At 52.8% G+C, this 18,087-nt stretch overlaps 1 protein-coding gene across 11 annotated transcripts in view; it reads left to right on the top strand.

Annotated features, from left to right (window-relative positions):
* MSI2 (musashi RNA binding protein 2) overlaps positions 1-18,087 on the top strand; it is a 394,191-nt gene that overhangs the window by 190,939 nt on the left and 185,165 nt on the right. The window lies entirely within an intron of this gene.

Raw genomic sequence — 18,087 nt, 5'->3', positions numbered from 1 at the left:
CCCCCCCCCCCCCCCCACCTTAGCTCCTTATGATTCACCTTATTATTTAGGCCACAGACATCCACTAGGGGCAAATGGATGCCCTCCGGTGTGCCTGCCTCTGCCAGGACTCCCTTCCCTGGCACCTGCAAGGGTGGGTATTGTGCCCACATGAGCCCAGAACATCATAGCCTGCGGCCACCAGGTCCCCCTGCCATTCTGAGACATGTTTTCTTCCAGGAGGTTGAAGAAGTCCCCTGTCCAGGGTGCCGTTCCAAGCAGGGTGTTATGTGGGTGGGGGCAGGAGGAAAAACACTTGTGAGCCTGCATTTGAGAGAGAATTTCCTTCTGTTGATCAAAAAATATTCCAGCACAGGGGCGCCTGGGTGGCGCAGTCGGTTAAGCGTCCGACTTCAGCCAGGTCACGATCTTGCCGTCCGGGAGTTCGAGCCCCGCGTCGGGCTCTGGGCTGATGGCTCAGAGCCTGGAGCCTGTTTCCGATTCTGTGTCTCCCTCTCTCTCTGCCCCTCCCCCGTTCATGCTCTGTCTCTCTCTGTCCCAAAAATAAATAAACGTTGAAAAAAAAAATTAAAAAAAAAAAATATTCCAGCACAAGGCAGGGGACATCCCCTGAATGAGCCTTATCATGTAAAGCATTTCCTCCTCCAGGGCGATCAATTTAGGCAAAGTGCAGAGCTAGTCGTGTTGAAATTCAACAAGAGGGGCATGTTGGCCCCCGAAGCATTATGGGCCATTAAGTCTGTAATGTAGCAGAGGCCTCTGGGTAGCTGGAGTTCCTTCCTTTCTTTTGATGGCGGGGATGTCACACTCTTATCCTGCTACATCCAATGTCATACCCACCAGCACACACATGTCCCCCCCCCACCCCCACCCCTCCCGTGTTGCTGCCGTTCTGTGTTGTACCCATGTGGATGGCGGGGACGGAGGGTAGCTGGGTAACTCCCTCTTAGATTGTTCTCTGCCTGCGTCTCAGTGGGTGCCATCAGGTCCCTCCTACCGTGGGTCTCAGGATAGGGGGGCTGTGATTTCACAGCAGTGAGTACCCCCTTGCTCTACTTGGATTTTGGTGGCCCCTAGACCTCGTGCTGTGGGAAGGATGCAGACAGACCTGGTCTCTCCCTTCTGCTGGAACCCTAGCCTGCTCAGTTCCCCAGGATGGGTTGTTTTCTGTCTGGGGTGTCAGGCTCACATTGAGAGGGGGTGGGGTGGGGCTGGACCACCCCCCAGCATCGTGTATGTAGGGGTGGAGGTGGCAGGCGCAGTGGAGAGGACCTTTGTCGGAGGAGCACCAATAGTTTTGAAATGACTTGGAAAAACTTGGTCTTGGGGAATTTCCAACATGAGTAAAACCTAGAGGATTGTCAGGGTTTTGAGAAAGTCACGGTTGTCAAGCCGTCTCAGGTTCCTGTCTGTGAAATCTCCCTCCCCTCAGGCCAGATCTCTTCCTTCCTGCTGAAGCTGCCTCTAGTGGAGACCCTTGTCACCTAGGAGCCTCTGGGCCAGGTTGGTCTCTTCCCCTTGTGGATTCTCTGCCTCTCCACCAACACGACCGCCACAGGATTTCCAGTATATTCTTTTACTCCTGGGCCAGTCCAACTACTTATCCATTCTCTTCCCCTTGGGTTTCACAGAGTGAACTCACTGCTCTAGCCCCTGTGTCAGGATGCATCTGATGTGCCCAGTTTGGAGGGCCTCTCCCCCACTCCATCTGGTCACACTTGACCCATCCTTCAAAGCTAGTTCTGTTCGCTCATCAGCCATATTATCCAAACACGATGCCTTTTTCCTTTGGCATTTTTTTTTTTTTGATACTTAATGGATTCTTAGAATAGAATAGTACCTAGAATGGATTATGTCCTGAATATCTTCAACTTTTGTCACCCCCAAGACGTTGCCATCTTGTCTCCAGGCATGTCTAATTTGGTTCAGCTTCAGAAACTCAGTGTTCAATAAATATTTTCTGGACTCCAAATGATTGTAACTCTTCGGCTGATATTTTTGGGGATAGGGTGGGTGGTTGAGTGAGGAAGGGAGGAAAGAAGTGACCTTGAGGTAGCAGAGCAGAGTCGTCTTGGAAGTAGAAGCGGAGTTGAGAAACGGGCCATCTTCCCAGGAGTGGTCAGATCGCAAGACATGAGTCAGAGAGGCGTAGAACATGGTGACATCCGTTTGCCTGAGGAGGGAAGCAAGAAAGAGGACGGCCCATCCATCGACTGGGTATGGGCCCGCCTCTGGAGCTGGAAGGAGATGGGAACAGGTGGGCTCTCCTCCCACACTGGTGCCCATTGACCTGCCCTTCGGAGCCCTGAGTGATCCCAGTAGGCCACTGCCTCTTCCCATCCCTCCTCTTTTCCTGGGGTTGGTCAAGCAGGCAGGCTGCAGGGCCTCCTGCTTCAGCTTGGTGGGGGGGGGGGGGGGGGGGGGTGGGGACGACTGACCTTGATGAAAGTCCTCAGGTGAAAACAGTCTCTCTCGTCAGATGTGATGGAGCCCCGTGAACAGTGCCCACCTGGCATGGGGGTAAAAGTGCGTGGCAGCCTCCCCGTTAGCTGGTGGTGTGGCTTTGCTTCCTGCTGACGATATCCATGTTCTGCCTTCCCTGGGAAATAACACCCTTCTTGACCGTGGGAATGTTTTTCACAGATGGGGGAAAATTTTTTTTTTTTGATGGAACCCCCTAGCACAGTTTTAAGCATGTGACATTGTGATTATCTTTTTCATTACTGTCATATTTCTGTTTAACACAATTTGATGGCTATTCCTGGGAACCTAAATCGAAGCATGGAGTGGGTATTCTGCTCAGACTGGAGCCAGCCCCGAGCCACCTGCAGACACCCCTTCTAGTGACAGCCATGTTCCTGAGTTTCTGGTACTAAGCAGGGAGAACGGGGTGGATCCCTGTCCCCATTCCTTTTGAAGCTGCTTTGATTCTTTCCCAAGAAATGAGTCCTCTTGATCCCAAGGACTGCTGGACCCAAGGGTCCTGGGGTGGGGTGGAGGGCAGCGGAAGGGCAAAAGGAGCCAGTGTGTTGGGAGGGTCTGTTCTATGCCAGGCTGTTAGGCTAAGAGTTCTCCATGCGTAATTGAAACCTTATGCCAGGCCCACGGGGCCAGGGGGGAGTGTTGTCTGTGGCCTTTTACAGGGGCCACCAGGCTAGGACACTAGGAATGTCTTGGTGGAGGTGGGGCTGTGCCATATTCTTCTTCACCCCCAGTGGCCATCCTTTCCTGAGTTCTAGTCTCCTCTTTCTCCCTCTCCCTCTCTTCTCTCTACCTTTGTGGGGTTGGAGTGGCCCAAAAACCCAAACTGTATTTAGCAACGTATCAGTTTCTTTTAAAACCTGAGAACATGGAAGAACGTGAGGCTTTCTCGTGATGCTTGTAGGGAACTTTGCTCAGCTGAGTCCCGTGGACGGTCCGTTAGGCGGCACCCGCTTTGGAATCATAAGGCTGATTTGAAAAATTGACACCTAATAGCTTACGACTGGAATAAATTTCCTGAAATTGGACCTCGGAGGGAGGCTTGGGTGCGTGCACAGCAGGCTTTCCCCGGCTCCGCACGCCTGGCTCCCCGCAGCCAGCGAGAAGGGGCGCCTCCCCTCATTTTAGGGGAGAGGCCCTGCCCTCCAACATTTAGTGGCAGTGACTATGGGGAGACTGACTGGAATTTCTCCCAGTGGCCTTTCAAAGGCCAGTGCCTGAGAATTCCTGAAAAATTAATGGGGTCTCTGTGGGTTCTTTACACTTGCTGGTAACCTCGCCTCTCCCAGGCCCACTGTGGCTCTGATGCTCAGCTCAGCAGCTGGTCTTTTGTATGCAAATATGACCTAAAGAAGTACGGAGGCAGCGGGCCATTGTTGCCCGAGACTGTGCGATTTCAAACAGACACTCGGCTTTTAAAATATTCCAGACAGATATTGAAAATGTCAGCAGCAGGTTTCTCCCACTTACTTCTTGCCCGTCTCTCTTTTTCCTCTCTTCCTCCCCTGCCACCCACCCCACCATAAAATATAATCAAAAAGCTAGTAAATAATTTAAAGAATTGCCTCAAAGGATTTTCAGACTAGAAAGAGACTCCCTTCTCTGGTTTAAGTTGGGAGAAACTTTTTCATTTTCTTCCCCCAAGATATTTAAAATATTCAGGAGTGTCCCACGGGGTCTTGAACTCATAAGTGTCTGCGTTTTCCTCACTATACACTCATCTCCTCCTTTCTTTATTGAATTTTTTTCCTGAAGGTAGCTGTCGGCAGCATTTAGGTACAATTTGCAAATGAAAATCATATTTAAGCTACTGGTCTTAAGTCAGACCGACCTAAGGTCTGTTTCATCCATGTGAGTTCTATGTCCTCTGCGCTTTAGTTTAACCAGAGGACGGAGCGAATCTTGGCTGCTGTGATTTTTCATCCTCTGAATGCTTTTCGAAGGGGTCCCTCATCTTGTGAGCACAAGGGAGGAAGTCGCTACACATCATCATCCAGAAACTGAGTCACCCAGGACCGGATCTTCAGTCCCTACTTATTCACGTTGAGAAGGGAGAGAGGGGGTCAGGCCTCCGGCTAGCCAGAAGCGTGGATGGGGGTGAGAGTGCGCAAGTTGGAAAAACTTCAAATCCATCCCGTCGTCAGCCCGCTGAAAGCAGGCAGTGCTCCTCCTGGAAGAACTCTCAAGTAGGTTTGCATTTCCGGGGCTCCCAGAAGTCCTGAAGCCAAGAGTCTGGCTGGCCAGGTAGAGAGTTTGTGCCCAGGAGATTATTATACCTCGGGAAAATCAGTACTGGAGGGATGGAAGGAAGGAAGAAGACAATGGATGGTTGAATGGAAGGAAGGCAAACGAGGATGGATGGAAGGAAAGACATGCATGAATAGGACAGATGGATGGATGGGTGGATGGATGGAAGGACAGATGAAGGATGGATAGATGGAAGGAAGGATATAGGGTTTCCCCTTTAGTGTTTGTTCTCTCGTGCTGTACTCAACCAGAAGACATTCCTCAGGCCTGTTTCTAGAAGCTGCGGAGAGGCGACCTAGAACACTGGTGCCAGGGAATCCTTACAATGTGCTGTCTTCCTGTAATACTCATCAGTGCCGCGACTACTGACCCTCCAAGGCCATTCCCATAGAGTTTCTTTCCCTTTAAAAGGGCGGAGTTATACGTACACTCCACCCACCCCGTCCTGTGTTACCCCTTGGCCGCAGGACCCGCACAATAACACTCTCTGGCTCGTGGCTGGGGTGTCTGGCAGTGTCCCACCAAAGAGCCAGATGTGTCCTCTCTAGGCCCAGCCAACAAACGTCGCCCCCTCGGCACCGTGATCTGTTCTCTGAAGTGGGTGCTTCAAGCCCAAGAGTGTAAGTCATAGCGGACGGGAGCTCAGGCTCTAGAGGCAGATGGGGTGGGTTTGAATCCCCGGGGCCACCTTAGGTGAGTTCTGTAACCTCTTGGAGCCTCGGTTTCCTCATCTGTACAATGGGGGAAGTTGTGTCTCCCCAAGAGTGTTGTGAGGATTAGATGAGGTGACGCACACAAAGTGCTTAAGCAAGCCGTGCCTGGCACGCGTAACACGTGTCTCGTGTACTGTCATTATTATGGGGAGGGACTGCCACCTCCCGAGGAGGGGACAGCAAGAATCCTGCACCACTGAGGTGGTGGTGCCAACAGTCAGCCCCTCGCGTCGTGTTCAGGCACACAGCTTACCGAGGGCCTTGGGGGGGTCCCCCAGTGCTGGGGGCGGGGGGCACGCGATCTGTTTGGCACGTGCATACTGACAACACGGCCTCTCACGCCTCGTCTGGGCGTCTTCCCAGCTCTGTAAACAACTGAAGCTCGAGAGCCCTGGGAAGATACAGTGAGGTGGCCCAAGAGGAGTCCTTAGCTGCCTCTCCCCAAGGTCCGAATCTTTGCTTCTCCTTTTGTTCTTTTAAAGGACAGCTACTCCTCCCTTGAAATCAAAAGCCCTAAATGCCCCCCCCCCCCCAGTGGTTGGTTTGCTCGTCCCACTGGGGCTGAGCCCCCACCCCCCAACCCCAACACTCCTGTCTCCATTTCCGCCTTACGGGGAGGTAGCTTTGCGGAGAGTAGCAGCCACAGGAGGCTGGGGCCTTTGTGCCCTGAGATCCAGGCTCCAAGGAGCCTTCGGGAAAAACAGAAGTTCTGAACTTTTCTGCCTCACCCCTCTTACTCCTGTTCTTTTCTATCTTAAAGCCCCTAAGAAGGGAGGGGCGAAGTCCATGATCTGTAAGCATAAAGGATTTTTAAGCTAAACAAGAAAACCAATTATTTTTCTAACTGCTTTACTCCTTCAAATCTTTCACTGTAATGGAGATTTAGAATCCATCACAGTTGGGCTATTATTTCTGTGTAAACAGTGTCATGCCTTATTGCACCAAACACACAGTCAATTTTTTTCATTACATTTAGACACAGATGACGAGGGTGCCCAGTCCGTGGGCTCCCTGAGCCAGGCTTGGTTGGTGGGGAGCGTGTGACCACGGTCAGAGGTGAGGAAAGGGGGTAAGGCTTGTAGGGGATTTCGGTTCCCACCCAGGGGTCACCTCTTCAGCTGCAGAGTTGTAGTCTTTAGGCCCTGGCTTGTGACCCTCCTGTGTCCGGGGCTGGGAGGCGGGTCTGGAAGAGAAGATGGAATGGGAGTGGTGGGGGAGGGGCAAGAGCTCAAAATTTTCTTGCAACCAGTAGGACCCAGGACAATTCCAGTCTCCCCATCTCCAACCTGCCCCATCTTCCAGACGGTTCTGCTTGAGGACCTTCCTCCCTCCCTCCCTTCCTTCTTTCCTTCCTTCCTTCCTTCCTTCCTTCCTTCCTTCCTTCCTTCTTTTCTTTCTATTTTAAGTTTATTAATTTATTTTGAGAGTGAGAGAGAGAGACAGTGTGCCTGCATGTGCGAGCAGGGGAGGGGCAGAGAGAGAGAAAGAGAGAGAATCCCAAGCAGGCTCTGTGCTATCAGCACGGAGTCCAACTTGGGGCTCGAACTCATGAGATCATGACCTGAACTGAAATCAAGAGTTGGACACTCAACTGACCTGAGCCACCCAGGCGCCCCAGGGATCTTTCTAAAGTGCACATCTGATGTTGCCTTCCGACGCTTGAAGTCCTGGGATAAAATCTAGACAGCCTGCGTGGCCCACGGGCTCCTGTCCTGCAGTGGCCACCTGGACCTCTTTGTCCCTCCAGCACCAACCCTCTTACAGTTCCCTGATCTCGTGTGCTGCATCGCTCCCTCTGCCCAGAACATTCTTCCCATTCTTCCCACGTCCCTCCTTCCTCCAGCCTCATGCCTTTTCATCCTCCAGGACCCAGCTCAAAAGCTACCTTCTCCAGGAAGCCCACCTTCACGCTTAGGCTGGTGCATGCACGTCCTGCGTTGCCCCGGGCTTCCTCCCTTCTACCACCCACCACTCTGTGTAGTAACCCTTGGTCTCTCTTGTTCAGTAGAATGGACACTCCTTGAGGGCAGCCCCTGTCTCCTGTGTAGCCCAGTGCCTGGCACGGCTCTTGGCAGGTGGGACCCTCTCAGCGAGTATTTGTGGAACCAACGAATGAGTCCCCAAACCGGCCTGGGGGAGCGGGCTGAGAGGGCGCCTAACTGCGGGTCACACGTGCTGTGCGCCACGGCGGTGTCGGCCCTGTGGCTGCAGCAAGGATGGGGACGGCGGTGTGCCTGGCAGCCGGCAGCTCCCGTGGGTGCAAGGCAGTAGAGCAGCATGGTGAAGCCTGTGGGGGCTGGAGCCAGACTGTCTGGGTTCAAATCTAGGTCCCACCACCGTGACTTGGGCAGGTTACTTCAAGTTACTTAAACTGCCTGTGCCTCAGTTCCCTTACCTACAAAACGGGGCTAATAGAAGTACCAGGTTCATGGGGCCATGAGTGATGATGAAACGCATTACGACCGTCCGTGGGAGGCACCCGGCACGGTGCCCGGTACAGAGTGGCCTCTGTGGAAGCGAGGGCCGTTGTCCTTCTTCGTTGGGCTTCTGCTCGGGTGGTTCTGCCCCTTCTCAAGGCCTTGCTTGGAGCAGAGGTCAGGGACCTACATGGGCTGTGTTTGCACACAGCCTTGGCCACACAGTTGACCCTCTGGGTGGTGGCTGCCCCTTCGGGCAGGTCGCCCCACACCCCTGCCATCCCGTTTTCTCATCTGTGCCACCTGTATGGTCCCTAAGGCCCCAGAGTTCGTGACCTCTGTGCTGACCTCGAGGTCGGCCAAGGCTTCTCAGGTCGAGCTGACTCTGGTCCATCTGAGTCATTCATGGAGCACCTTGTCTGTAGCCCTGGACTCACAGCAGACCTGTTCGCCACAGATGCCCAAAAGGGCACATTGCTCTGTTCCCTGATCCTATGAGAATGGGGCAGGCTGGAATTCTCTAGGGAGTAGCTCGAGGCGCGCAGCTGTGGACCCCTCCTTCCCCCCACCCCCCCCCCCAGGCCTGTTTGCCGTCGAGTGTTCTTGCTTATGTGGTCCAGATGGGCACGTACCCTCTCAGCCTTTGACTCTGCAGGAAGTTGCAAGGTCCTCTCATACCCAAGAGCACGGACTTCCAAGAGAGTCATCAGCATCCTGAGGGCAGGGCAGGACAGGACGGGGAGGTGGGGGGATGTCTGAGCCCTTACCCCTTGGTCTTTTTCTCACAGACCCCCAGGGGCCTGATCGGCTGATCTTGAGAAGATGAGGGAAGACGAACGGGGGAGCTGACACACAGCTTCCCTCAGTTTGGGTGTTTGGGTGGGCCCGCCCTCACTTACTGAAGCAGCCGCGTGAAGCCCGAGAGAGAGCCAGGGCGGGATGTGTGAGACCCTCAGGGCAGGATTCCTCCTTGTTCCTGCCAGTGAGTGGACTTTGCTTTAAGCCCCATGGAAAGCTGAAGTCGTGGAATCCCACAGAAGACATTAGGTGGGCGTTACTCTCACAGGAGAAGCCTCTTAAACCACACCCACCAGGGTCCCCAGTAGGGGTAGGTGTGCACAGGTTGCCGGGAGCACCTGCTTTTTTTTCTGGGAGGGCGCCTCCTTGTGGAGCAGGTAGGAAGCACACAGCGAATGTGGCTGCTTGCCCTGGGGGGCCCCACGAGTCGAATGGCCCAGCCACGCGCAGTAGGCATTGGGGACGAGGAGGTCTTCTGACCTCTTCTGAAGTGGTGGGCCGGGGATCGCTGTGTCGCAGTTTGGGAACTGGATTTGGAACCAGCCACATCCGCGGGCTTGTATCTTAGCCCTGCCAGGTCTTAGGACCTTGAGCAAGTGCCTGAATTTTCTAAACCTTTTTCTGCTCATCTGTGAAATGGAAACCACAACTGTAATAATAATGCTACTTATTCTCCTCTGGGTTGTTGTGAGCCTGACATGAGCTAACGCATGTGAAATACGCATGGTTCTTGGTATATAGAGCACGCCATGTGCCCAGGGTTCCTGTCGCGATTTGTCCTGTTACCGGATCCTGCCGTGTACCTTACAGGACTCCGCTTTCATGAACCTTCTTCCCGCTCACAGGGCACCGTGCATCGCTGAGTTTTACCACCAAGCCACTTTTGTCTAAATGTCCTTTGAAGCTCCCCAGCACATCGCCCTCTCTTCCCAGAGGCTCAGGCTGCCTGTCTGGGGATTTGCCCCGTGTATTTGGTCTGTAATGCATAATATATGTGCGTGTGTGAGTGTGTGTGTGTAGCCCCCCCCCCCCCCCACGGATGTATATATAACTCATTCCCCAAAGAGAGATTTATTTCAGGGAACAAATGCTTCTGGTTAGCTTCTGTGTGGATCGGATCCAGCCCCAAGCCGTTGCCATGAGTAGAATTCATTGACGGCTAAAGGAAATGAAAACAAACACTCCCTGACATGGGGCATTTCCGTTGGGGGGGGCCTCTGGGAATTCTTCTCTTCTATTAAAATATCTACCAAATTGGATGGAGGAACTTGGCAGCCACGGCCTGAGCACTTTAATTGTTTCTGTGGGGAGGGCACGGGCAGAAGCCGTGCCCTGGCCTCTCTTCCAGAACCTTCCTCTCACCATTGCCGTCCAGGCGGAAGGGGCCGCCTGAGACTGGAGAATGGCTGGGTGCTCCTGGAGTCCAGCTCCTCCCCTCACGCCTGGGCAGCGCCTTTCCCTGGCCCTCTGGAAGCAACTCTTTGTTCAAGTTGGGAGGGTGGGGGTGCCGGGAGCTCACATTCCTCAGAAGGTCCCAAGCCTTCTGCGTAGCCCCAGCAGACAGAATGGAAATGCAGTTTTAATCACAACCAGCTGAAGGGAGCTGCCCCAGACTTATTACCATTTGGCTGGTTTTTTTTTGGTTTTGTTTTTTCCTTCTTCCTCTTCTTCCCTTAGGGGGAAGCTGTTTCTCTTAGGAGGGAATTTGCTTCAGGGGACAGTTGGGGATGGAGGCAGATGATGAGACACAGGGACTGTCACGCAAAGTCGGGGGTATTTGCTAGTCGGTACCATCAGGGCACCACTCTTTCCCCTCCTGCCCCTGGGGAGTGGGCCCACGGTGGCATTTCCCCAGGCCTCCGGGCGCGTACTGGTAATAACGGCAGTCAGCGCGTTGGTGCTATAGACACGTTCATTTATTTGGCATCTTACTTCACCCTTCTGCAGGGCAGTTGCAAGGGTCCCCATGAAACGTGCCAGGAAGCCAAGTCTCAGTGTGGTCAGGTAGCGTGCCCAAAGCGGCAAGGCAAACGCCTGACTCTTAACTTTGGCTCAGGTTATGATCTCACGATTCGTGGGTCCGAGCCCCACATCGGGCTCTGCACTGACAGTGCAGAGTCTGCTTGGGATTCTCTCTTTCCCTCTTTCTCTGCCCACCCCCACCAAATAAACCTTAAAAAAAAAATGTCTCCCAATAGTGTAAAGTTCCCTGGGAAGCAAAACTGCCACTGGGTTGAAAACCACTGTTTGAAAACCATGTTCTTTCTTCTGCTCATTGCCTGCTGCGTTGTGTGGGAACATGGCTCTATGTACTTATGAACCTAAAGTGACCAGCGGACATCTGAGGTGCCTGATGTACATTTGCCTACACATACTCAGCAAATATACAGTAACTGCTCATTGAGCATCTGTAGGCACTGTAAGGTACTGGGGAAGCCAGAGGCCAGAGCTCCTGACTGCCCCGGAGCCGAAGGATTCATCAAAAAGACTAGGAGACACTCTTGTCCTCACAGAGGGTCCATTTGAGTGGGACACTCACAGGTTTGTTGGGTAGCAGATGTCGATTTCTAGTTCTTGGAGGGGCAGACGGTGAGGACCAGGGGTGAGTGCTGGGGGGACCCTGAAGACACAGGCACACATACAGGACCTGATAGGCAATATACTGTCGCTTAAAATAAACTCCCCCTTTTGCTTTGTCTGAGGACCTGAATGCATTTCCTTCTGAAAACCCAGAGGCTTTTTAAAAATGTTTATTCATTTTTGAGAGAGAGCACACAAGTGTGAGTAGGGGGAAGGGTAGAGAGAGAAAGAGAGAGAGAGAGAGAGAGAGGGAGAGAGAGGATCTGAAATGGGCTCTGCACTGATAGCAGAGAACCCGGCGTGGAGTTCAAACTCATGAACCATGAGATCATGGTCGGACGCTTCACCAACTGAGCCATCCAGGCGCCCCAAGACTCTTTTTTCTGAATCTCTTACTGATTTGGAAATTTGCCTTTAAAACAAATACATGGGAACAAGCTCCCAGGCCTCTGCCCTTGTAGTTTCAATTAATTGGTGCCAAAAATATCAGCTTAGTGCCACCTATAACTTCCTATGTCTGGGTATATCAGACCCCTAGAGGGACCAGGATTCCTTGGGAGACATTTCTGAGGACCCCCAGAGAGGAGTTAGTGAGAAAGGGAGTGTGTGTGCGTGTGTGTGTGCGCGCGTTTGCACGCACAAGGTTCTGTACACACACGCACAAGAAAAGAGTATCAGGTTGTTCACTTTTTTTCTTTAAAAACTCCAAGAATGCATTTCAGACTCCTCCTGCCTGCCAGTCTCCACTCCTCCCCCAAATATCCTTGGTTAAGTCTTAAGACTCAACAACAACAAAGAACAAAGCCACAGCCCATCTCCCCTCCCGACAGTGTCAGCTGTGAACCGAAGATCTGAATAGCCTTTAAAATTGTTTTATTGTTGTCAGTGCTGCAGAATGGTGTGTAATCTTTGTGTTCTGGAGAATCTTTAATTGGCACAAAAGGGCAGTTTAGCCGGCATCTTCTAGGAGGTTTGTCACGCAAACGGTTAGTGCCTGCCACTCACAACATATAGGGCTCTCCAGGTTGATTTGCATCGGCAGCTCCCTTGGTTAATGGCTTTCTGTGTTTCCCGGGGACCCTGAGCAGAAGCCATGGGGAGATGAGGCTCCCCTCCTCGACGTCTGCGCCGCATCACAGGCAAGCCTTCAGGACCTCCAGGCGTCTCCCTCTGAGCCCAGGGGCGGTGGAGGGGTGCAGGATGGGTCCCTCATGTAGGTGGAAGGCTTCCATCATTCAACTGTATTGTAGGAGTCGAGAGCAAAGGATCGGGAGCCACCTGCCTAAGTGCAAATCCCGAATGAGATGCTGTCCTTCTTGCTACTGGGCAAGTAGGGTTATTAGTTAGGGTAACACCAGCTGCTGAAGTAACTAAACCCCCAGATTTTGGTGCTTAGCACAACGGAAGGTTCTTTCTTGCTCACTTAGCAGTTCAGTACAGAGATTGGTGGTTGGCTTTCCTTCCACGTGGTGATCCAGGGATCCAGGTTCTGCCATCTTAAGGCTTCGCCATCCGTCCCTTGGGGCCTCAGAGCCGTTGCGGCGAGGAACTAAGTCGTTAGGCTGTAGTGTCTCCTGTAATGCTCACAACAGCTTCTACACGTCAACAGTGATCTCATTTCACAGGTGAGAAAACTGAGGTTCAGAGAGATGAAGTCATTTTTCTGGGATCCCGTGGGGCAGCATAGGGGCTCTAGAGCCCAGTGAAGAAAACCCTGGCTCTACCCCGCCCCAGGCCCCCCACGAGGCCCTTTGGTAGACTTAGCTGTTCTCGTCCCCATTTAACACCTGAAAGACAAGTTCTTTTCCCAGGGCCTCATCCCCATGTGGCTGTCCCTGTGGCTCTCGAAGGCAGGTCTTCGGTTTGGGGGCTTTGCTCAGAGGGGAGAGGCAGAGGAGTCCCACCAAGCGGAGGCTGGCCTAACTTGGGTAGAGTGTGGAGAAGGCTGCCAGGCCCTCCCACGTTCTGGGGCAGAGGTCGGCCTCACATGGGCTCAGCTAGGGGTGTGTGTGTGTGCGTGCGTGCGTGTGTGTGTGTTCGAGGGTGGTGAGGAAGAGGGGAGCTGCTCATTTGAACTCTGGAGAGGTAAACACAGCATGTGGGCTCCGCGGAAGGAGTTTCTGTTGACAAGCCGAGCTTTCTCCTGACACCCCTGGCCGTTAATGGATTCAGAGTTTGGCAGTTCTGCGCGAAGCCGACTGCCAATGAGCCGGGCTGCTGCGAGCGCCTGACAGCGCTGATCAGAAATGGGTTTCCTTTCGAGCTCTGCCCTTCTGCGGGGGTGGCCTTGACCAGACAGAGACGCGGTCAACCACCACCCATCTCCTAGGGGCCCCCCCCCCCCCGCCCTGTACCTGCCAGACCCCACCCCTCACTCTGCAAGGCTGTCCACATTCCCACGAACACCTCTGCGTGTGGCTTTGCTTGCGTGCCGGTTTAAATGCAGCCGAGGGGCGTTGGCTTCGTCAGGGAGAGCCCCAGCGGGAGGCTCGGCTTTGTGTGCTGGGGGAGGGGGGCTGTGTGAAAGAACAGCCCCCCAAGTTGTTAGGGCTCTTGGAGAAAGCTTTCTCTTCATAGCTGTTGGGGACCTTGTTGTCCCTGTCCCTGCTGGGCAATTCCTGGTGGAAAGGTCACAAGCGTGTGGCAATTACAAGTGGGGGGCATATGAAAGCTTTGAAAGTAAGAGACTGTCGGACTGATGGCCCTGGGTTAGCGCATCTAATGAAGCTCTCCTGCGGGAGCCTGGAGTGTGGAGGCAGCCACAGCCATGCCGTCTTCTCCTCCCGGCAGGGGACGCTGGCTGCAGCTCATAGGGGAGGTTTAGTGTGTAGAGAACATGGGGCCCCAGACCCTCTGTCCAGCCCGGTCCTGGGAGGACCCACCACCCAGATGCTTTCACTGGCATCTCCTTACTGTCTCTGTAGCCTTCTAACGGGGGGCGCACCGTGCAGGGCGCGTCCATGATGGGGCCGTTGGCTGCAGGCCAGAAGCCGGCAAAGGGTCTGTGCACACGGCCCCCACTTTAGCTCTGGGGAGGTTGGCCTCTGTTGAAGAGAGGGAGCCATTTATCAGAATCAGCAAGTAGAACCAATGGTGCCTAGTGGGCCCCCGCGTCTAGAATCCTCAGTACCCTGTTGGCTTCTACCTACGTCCTTCGAGAAGTTTTCCCAGTACAAAGCACAGGTTCGGTCTCTGATGGAGGAGCCTTTGTTACTTAATTCTTGTGTCTTGTTTCAGATTGCAGGACGTGAAGCTTGTAGCATGGGCTGCCAAATATGTTAGTGTCTTTTCTCAAGAAAGAAGGGCCCCGGGCCTCTGAAGCATGTGTTATAATATTATCTGCCCCCAGAACCAAGTGAGATAGATCGATTTCTACTGACGTCTCTGTGTTGTTTCAAGGCCAGCACTTAGGTCACTGGGTTTCTGAATTCTCATGTTGTTGAGCCAGAGATGGTGAGGAAGGCCACCGTGAGGCCCCGGAACTGCCTTGGAGAAGCACAGAGTGGTTCTCAGAGTCAGAAGGAATTCAGGGATCCTGTGTTAGGTTCTGGTGTGAGCCAGCCCATTTTGACCTTGGGCAGGAGGCCCAGCCGTTTGTTGCTTTGTTCCCTGTTCCTACCACTGAAATACAGATTTTTCTCCCTCTTTAGAAAACAAGCAAGGACTGAGCCATTTAATCGAACTTTCAGAGAGCTGCCACTTGGTGCCTTTGCTACCGCGTTTGTTCATCTGTACGTTCGAATAGTTATTGAGTGCCCGCTGGGCGCTAGTGTCTTAGGGCCCGGGGACGTGTCTCTAAACAAAACAGATGAAACTCCAGGCCGCGTGGAGGCTCCATGGTGAAGGGCTGTCAGCAAGGCAAGTAGGAGACCTTGTGTGCTTGGCGGGGTGGGGCGGGGGGAATATGGGGAAAGGCACCGCAGGGAAGGCACAGCAGTGCCAGGCAGGGCTGAGGTCTGCGTCCTTTTGGAGACGTGACCCACGGATCCTCCTCGATGGGTGTGAGGAGTGGGACTCTACTTTTCACAGATGGGGAAACCGAGGCTTATAGAGGCAAGGAAGGTGTTCGAGTTCCTGCCAACATTTCAACCCAGGCCAGATAAGTGAAATGACAGGAATTCTTCTGTTCCAAGTCGCCACGGACCAGTCACCGGGCAAAAGAGCTATTTTAAGTGTCAGCCTGGTAAAGGCAAGATATCACGCATTACTGTTAAAGCATCTGTCAATGAAATCGGTAAAAACTGAAATCAGAATATAACTGAAAAGCGCTATTAACTTCCTCAGTGTTTCTGAAGCCAGTGAACAGGACCCATGTTGACATGAGCCACGGTGGAGGCTGCAGCCAGCAACCTGAGAGTTTTGAAGCCGGAGAAGAGATGTCTTGTCACCTTCATCAGAGCGTCTGCCTTACGCTAAGCCCTTGAGTCATATATTCAGAATTCTGAGATTGAATCACGTGAGCAGGACTTAACAGGCCTACCTCTGCCTGCGCTTGGCTGGGTTTCAGACCTCAGCCGTAGAGACAGTGCACTATAAATAGACGAGGGGAAGAGATTTAGCCCAAAAATCCCACGTTCTCAGAACTGCCACGGTCTACCTTTTGGGCCAAGCTGTCCTAGTCCCGGGGCCAGGAAGTTTACAAAAGTAACGTGCCTGAGTTCATTTCCACGCCAGCCCACGCTTCCGTCACGGAACCGTGCCTCCCTCTGAACAGTAGGTGACAGTCAGCAAGGAGGTGACTTCAGCCCCTGCCCTCAGCGTCCTGGAGACGTGACGGAACTTCTTGCTAAGCAGTGCGCTGGGAGAGTTGGGTGGTTTGTACTGCCGGTGACCGTTAGGGTTTGAAGGCTGGTGTGGCCTCGGCGGGGAGGCTAGCTACCCGATGGTGGCGGAGACCCTCGGTGGCTCATTGCAAAGGCGGGTAACGCGCATGGGGCCCCGGAGGGCGAGAGGCCCATTTCCTCTGGGTTCGTGATAATTCTGCACGTCTGCCGGGCCCTCCCCAGGGCTGGTCGCTATTCTGGATGAAAGGAGCGCTTGGTTCTCAGTGACGAGCTGTTGCAGTCTGCATTTCCCTGTAGTTACTGGTTCCCTCTTGATTTTCTTGAGGGGACTGGGGAGAAGCAGGCGGCGGGTAAGGCGTCTCAAAAGCGTATATCCGTTCTGCTGAAAAGCCCAGAACCAAAATAATCTGTCACCTATTCCACCCAAATAAATAAGTCAGCAGATAGGTCTGCTTTCATTGTATTGTTTTCTTCATAAATACCCTTTAAATTGAGCCTGAGTGACGAGATGTGCTTCTGTCGCTAAAATGCTATCACCGATAATACTGAAAGAGCTTTTAAAATACCACAATTGTCACTGAAACTATACTTTGCTTCCCCCTCCCCCCTTCTCTCTCCCCTCTGCTAGTAACTAGGTCTCTTTGGGGAATTTTTTAAGTGACAATTGGTAGATTGTAGCTGGCGATATTTCTTCCACATAAGACTCTGAATGCCACTCAGCTCTGTCATGATTGGCTCCAAATGTCCCAAGGAAGGATGATGCTTCATTTGAAAATGTAAAGCTTACGGGAGGTCATCTGCTCCCTAACTTTTACCCCCTTTGCAGAAGGGGCGACGAAGAGGTGGCCGTGGGAGGACCTGGCCTCCAAGGAGGCCACCAGAACCAACCCATGCCCGTCAGCTTGAGTACGTGGTTGAACGGGCTTATTAGATTCTCAGATGTTATTCAGCCTGATTGCCGCTTTTATACAAAGCAGTGAAGACACGGGTAGGGAAGATAATAGAACTATAAATTGCAAGACAGGTTCTTATGAAATCAGTAAATTATTCATTTAACGGTCCTCTCCTTGTTGATTTCATGTTGCTATGGCACCTCAAGATGGAGGCGAATCAGTCGTCCGGTCCAACCAGGGGTAGTACACAGATGCACAAATCCTGGCGGAAGGCAGATAATGCATTACATACAACCTTCGGCCACATGATAAATTGCCTCTTTATCTGGCAAATTCCAAGGAGATCTACTGGAGAGAACTGAAAGAGATATCTCACAGTGGCTAACGTTTCTTGGAAGAGGCCCAACCGTCTCAGGGTCTGAGTCAGAATCTGTTTAAGAACGCATTAAGAACGCATTGTCTTGCAGTGACTTGCCCGTCTCCCGAGATGTTGAAAACACCGTGGGTTCCCAGTTGCTTTGGCGGCCACGCTACAGTAAATGCCTGACTTCATTTGTTATTTTGATGGGCAAAGAAAACTGCGTGCTGACAGTCCCGCTCCCTCTTAAGCTCTTTCCAGCCTCGCTTTTCTAACCCCCCTCCCCATTTGCAATTTGGTTTCTTGCTGCTTGTTAGGTTATTGTACTTAGGAAATCGAATGCTTTGGCCAAGCCTGTCACTCATCTTCAATGGCGTTGGAGGGAGTTGGGAAGCTTGGTCCCGGTGTCGGCCGGGCAGCCGTTTGACCTGGGACAAGTCCGTTCACCTCTGGGCTCTTGGCCGCGTGAGGGGTCTGGGCTGGTCTGTTTGGGTGGTCCCTTCCGCCTTATCATCCCAAGACTCTGTGCCTACAACTCATATTGGTTCCCCGTTTGTGAACAGCAGGCTTTTATGAGGACTTCTTAAGGCCCTCTCAACATGCCTGCATTTAGAAAAGTTAGGGCTGGACCCCTCCCCCCCCAACCCACATGCATTGGATTCTGTGGACGTTCTGTATGAAAGAGACTGTTAAGAATTCTGTAGTTCATTCTGACAGCTTGAGAGATGGAATGGTTTTGCATGGCATCCATGTAGGAATGGACTAAGAAGGAAGTATTTTCCAAGAGAGTCTGGCTATGTGTGTATGTTAGGGTTT

Source organism: Herpailurus yagouaroundi, unplaced genomic scaffold, assembly GCF_014898765.1.
Source record: "Herpailurus yagouaroundi ecotype Mexico unplaced genomic scaffold, PumYag 189, whole genome shotgun sequence".
In the NCBI taxonomy this organism is placed as follows: domain Eukaryota; kingdom Metazoa; phylum Chordata; class Mammalia; order Carnivora; family Felidae; genus Herpailurus; species Herpailurus yagouaroundi.
The sequence above is the reverse complement of the archived record's forward strand: the minus strand, read 5'-3'. Positions and strand labels throughout refer to the sequence as shown.